Below are 5,337 nucleotides of genomic sequence, written 5' to 3' on the forward strand. Positions count from 1 at the left end.
TGCAGCGCAGTACGTGGAGCTCCCGTTTGAACAACAGCAGTAAGCTCACCGATTCCGTCCGACGCGAACCTGTACCGTTGGAAGCGGCTGTGTTCGGTATTGGGTGGCGCGACGTAGTGCATGTGGTGGTGGTGCCAGATCGTCGCAGTTTTCATGGGAAATCCGTCCGAAAACAGCGATGAGCCTCGCACTCCATGCAGCCAGGAGTGCTGCTTGACGCCTTCATATTTATGCCATGCCTCGGCACCCACCACGAAGGCGGCCTATAGCCACCAGCCATTTTTGGTTGTCGTGCCAGGCATGGCCGAGAGGCCGAAAGAATTGAATGGCCTCAATCCACAGGGCAGCCTCATCCTGGAAGCCTCGGAACTCCGGCACTGCCGAAACAGCCGATGAGGAGCGGTGGATGAGAATACGGAGTTGGTCGATGCCAAGACGTCGAGCTGCTTCGACAGTTGCGTGAGGGCATGGAAGACCTCCGCGACTCTGTCGGGTGAGGCGCCTGATGTGCAGGAAATCACGTCCGCGGAGTATGCGGCTGTCGCAGTACTCACGCCGGCGAGATCCACGGCCAAGGGAGCGTGAACGGCGTCTCTTGGCGGCTCAGATGTTGGTAGAGGTCTTTGGTACTCCATCCACGCCTTGGAAGCGTGAACTACTTTCCCAGAACACAGCGCGTGCGCCAAGAGGTCGTGAACCGGTAGCGAGGCGTCTGTAAACTGAAGTAAAGCCGCCGAGGAGGCCTGGACGCCGTCCCCAGACGGTGCTTTCAGCGCCGGCAGGTTAACAGGTAACGGGAAGGCATGGACGCCGTCCCGGAACGGCGCTTGTTGCGGCGGCAGGTAGGCAGGTTCCATGACGCACGAGCACAAGTGATGTCTGGCTTAAGACTTCGTTTTCGACGACTGCGCCATTGTAATGAACGAGACACAGAGACAGCACCCGTTCCTGGACCGGCTGTTCTATATTCTGTTCTTCGTCGTTCTCCTCTTTCCCCCAGCCGATCTCGCGCCCGTGCCCGAACGCCGCTGTGTTCCTTACAATATATATATATATATATATATATATATATATATATACGACAAAACCTATAGCTTTTCGCGCTTTTGGGTCATGTCCGATGAGTTTTTTTTTTCACGCGAACGCCGCAAAGACTAATTGACCACGCAGCTCGCGCGCCAAGAAACACGAGGCGCGCAAGTGTACAATTCACACACACACACACACACACACACAAAAGGAACGCTTATAGACGCAAGTATTTTTTCTTTGTACGTGAGCGTTCTGATAAGGCACATAAGGCTTTCGCCTATATGAGTATAAAGTAGAAGCATTTGATATATATATATAACAAAAACGTTTATTTGTACCAAATATTTGCGAAATGCTTGCTGGTCAGCCTCAGACAATGTATCGGGTCCATAATGAATTCACTAGTAGTATCTTCGAGGTGCGCGTGCCACATATTCTCTGTGCCTGCGAGGATGTCCGCAATTACTGTAAACAAAGACAAACGCCTGTTATATTCATTGCAGAAATGTTGCTATTTAGATACCACGTTCCAAAACAGAAGCAGCTGTTCAAATAGGCGCGGTGTATTTTACCTGCGTGAGCCATCGCAGCCTGCTGCACGTTTGTTTATGTCCTCCAATTATGCTGCAGTTGAAGATACGCATGCATGTTTCGTTTTTCGCGCGGTTAGTTATTGTTGAGAAAATATAAAACCACTTACATTTATCTTCTGGTAAACTCTGCTGACATCATATAGCTTCACCTTACTGCGCCCACAGCTGTGTTGCTGAAGTCACTCCTGCTTTCTTGACATTGCACTGTTAGATATTTATACTCATAATGCTGTCCAATCTGCTGTGCTCAAAGAAGCACGTATTTTAAATACGAACAGCATTTTACGGCGAATCTGTGGGGCTGAGATCTTCGAAAAAACGTGTCGGAGATGTTCCCAAAAACACATGATCCGTGCGGCATGGCACCGCTATCTCTAGAAGGAGGCGCGAAACCCGCGCCGCACCTTCCAGCACGGGTTTCATGCCGCCTCCGAGAGATGGCATGATCACGCTGCGTGGCCTAAGGAGATTTAGCGCACCCGTCTAGAGCGCCAGCTCCAACTGAAACGTGAGTCCAATCAAATCCACCATTCTGAGATGACTGGAGAAGATCGAGCCACCAACGCTAAGCGGAAACGCATTACCAGCCAGGATCCTCGGTATCGCAAGTCCAAAAATGCCTGCCGGCGGGTTCCTTCCATCCCAGACGAGCGCATCCCGGGAGCCTCGCCAGGATTTCAACTGAAGTTGGTCGGGAATCCGTTTGGGTAACCGCGCGGAATGTTTGATTGTATGTGGTTCACCGGACACTTTCACACCATCTCCGGCGTGCGTGACCAACTGCAGCGTGACTGTGCGGCGGTGACGATCCGGCTGTGTGTGTCATCCGAATGCCCCGAGGAAGATGTCGGCATGCCGGACGTGTCGCGATTCGTTGCTTAAGGGAGTTTCCGGTTCGACAGCACCAACGGCTATGTGAACCCCCTCTCCATCGTCGGCGCACCGGAGCACCTCCCAAAAATAATTAACGAGAACGCAGTTATCTTCACGTGCATACGTCGCTAGACCCTCGCAGTGGCCAATATGGTATCAAGGGGAAATTGACGAAGTTTCTGGGGAAATGTCTATGCTAAGAGAGAAATTTTTAACTATAATTAGGCAAAATAATAGCTTCGCTCGTCTTCCATCTTCAAAGAGCTCCTAATCTTTTCAGCTAGCCCAACGCAGTCCGGATGGGTGGACAATCCAGCTTCCGGTGTGACGTCACAAATACGAAATGACGTCACCGCATGGCATATACACATATATGTACATAAATATACATTAATGGCGATAGTGCTATTATCCGGACGGCTTCTAGCACCGAAGCCTGATGCTATAACGACTACGCACCAGGCGCGTGCCTCATCAGAAGGAATAGAACGCCTTTAAAATGTCTCATATACAACCGTATGCATCCATTCAAAATGATGGTAACCTGATGAATTTCCTTCACGCAAGTCATAGTGATGAGAAGTTTCGCGCGTTTCAATAATCTTGACGGAGTGTTGTCGAGTGGCCACTATGACATTCGCATTCACAATAATGTCTGAAACCAAGGCAATGGCACCGGCCCCGTGCGACCAAACCATCGCCGGCTGTATGAGAAGTCGGGAGTTTCGAGGTTTCCAGGACGACACCATCCTGCAAAGACAAATCCTCAACACTCTCGGCATCTACCATGCCTGTCTGGGCCATCACAAATGGCTGATTGCCATGGACTGCCTTCCAGGTGGTTCCAAGGCGTGGTGCGACTACGAAGGCCTCAAGAAACGACCCTGGCATGAGCGGAGCGCCAAGTCGGAAGCATTTTTTTGACCGCTACCAAGTGCCCACAGCATGTCCGTCCTGATATCCACCATAGAAGAGGAACATAAGAAACAGCTCGTTCATGCTACAGATGTCCCCTGCAGCCACTCGGCACAGAACGTCTCGCGCACTGCCTTATCGTAAACGTCGGCAGCAGCTGCTTCGCGCCACTGAGGATCTCAGACTGTACCGGTATTCAACCCCATCACCATAACTGAGAGGCCGACACCACTCCTCATCCGACGCAGTTGGAGAAGCGGGCCCCGTGCTCGCCTTCGCTGGGACACATTGAGGGGGGCAACTCGTCTCGTGCACAGAATGCCTTGTGAAGTCATCTGAAGAACGTTATTCTGTCAGCGGTTCAAGCCCGCGTGCAAACGTTCAACATGCAGTGACGTTTACATCTTTTGGGAAGTGATAGTATACACCGTATTGCGGATGAACGTAGGAAGCAGATTTTTTGACGTAAGCGGTGTTATATTGGAAAAAAAGCACCGCAGAGCAGGAGCATCACATTTGGAAATACTTCGCAAAGATTCTTCGCATTTTGCCAATTTCGTTGCATACAGAGGCCGCGTTGTCGTTTCTGCACATTTCAAAATGCAATGCCGTTTTTATGGAAACTCTCACAATGTTTTGGCAGGGCGGCCGAATTTACAATGGCCAATGTGACATCAACAGATTTTCTTCTCTCAAAGCGGAGTCCATTGAGAAGCGTGGAGGAGTCCATTGAGAAGCGAACCATGGCAAGCGAATGAGAAGGTGGTGCGAATGGGACCCGATAACCCTAAACCGATGTACTCATAAAGCAAAGCTTAAGCGTTCCCCAATTTTTTCCGAGTATACTGTCTCCTATAAGCTGTTCGCCACAGGTTGAGCACAGCAGAATATGGAAGCATGTTTCAGTAACGTGCGGTGGCACCAGTGTGCATTGAAGTCGCAAGGAAATGGCTACAGCAATATTTTATCTTGCACCCTCTTGATATAATAATCGCTCCTGTTGAAGAGCAAACCCACTCACGTGTTCGAAGTTTGCCTAAAGCCTATACAAAATATAAAGAAGATTGCCCGCGATTTAGTAGTCTAGTCGAAATGCACTCATTAGAGTCCTTCAAGACAGTTCATCTTGTTCGGATAACAAATGATATTGGGGTCCTTTGTCACTGCACTTGTCAACAATTCATTTCATCTGCATCATCTTTAAATGGAATTTAACATGCCATCATTCATGAGTTACTTACCGACGATGCTGGTATGCCGTTCTTGTTATTTTCGTTAAATCCCCTGAAATAACGTAACAATTGTTGAGTATTTTTGTTCAATACAATAGTTGAAATCTCACTTCTTTGCTGCGATTGCGAACTCTACACTTCATTTCACTTGACTCTTTGTGGCACACATTGAAGCTCACACTGAATGGTTATTTCGGTATCAATGTATCCTTGATTTTTGGCGTTACTGTATCTTTGATGACCATGTGATGACTGTCCATCGAATGATGAAATATCAGTTCAATCAGTGTTTTGGCATGGTGACCTGTCTAACAGTATACCAAGTTCTTTCCTTAGCAGAGTTGCTGTTTACGCCTAGCTCACTCTGCCCTTCCTTCACTGAGAAAGGACGATGAAGAGAGTATGCCAGCGCCAAAGAGAAGACTTACTAAAACGCTAAAAAGTAGGACTAGATAAAAAAAATCACAGTATACCCGCGAGGGAATGGCTGCGATATAAACAAAATGGAACGTTATATGAAGTAAGGCTAGCAGCTAACTCTCATAGATCCGATCTCGCGTGACTCAACAAAAGGCTTGTTCAAGGGAATACGGCTGCTCAAGGGAACGAAGCGGTTTTCGTGCTGTCTTTTCTCTCAACATGAAATACACGGTGTGAGCACAGCAAGTTTACGAGCCCTCTCCTGATGTCTG

This window comes from Rhipicephalus sanguineus, chromosome 8, assembly GCF_013339695.2.
Source record: "Rhipicephalus sanguineus isolate Rsan-2018 chromosome 8, BIME_Rsan_1.4, whole genome shotgun sequence".
NCBI classification, from domain to species: Eukaryota; Metazoa; Arthropoda; class Arachnida; order Ixodida; family Ixodidae; genus Rhipicephalus; species Rhipicephalus sanguineus.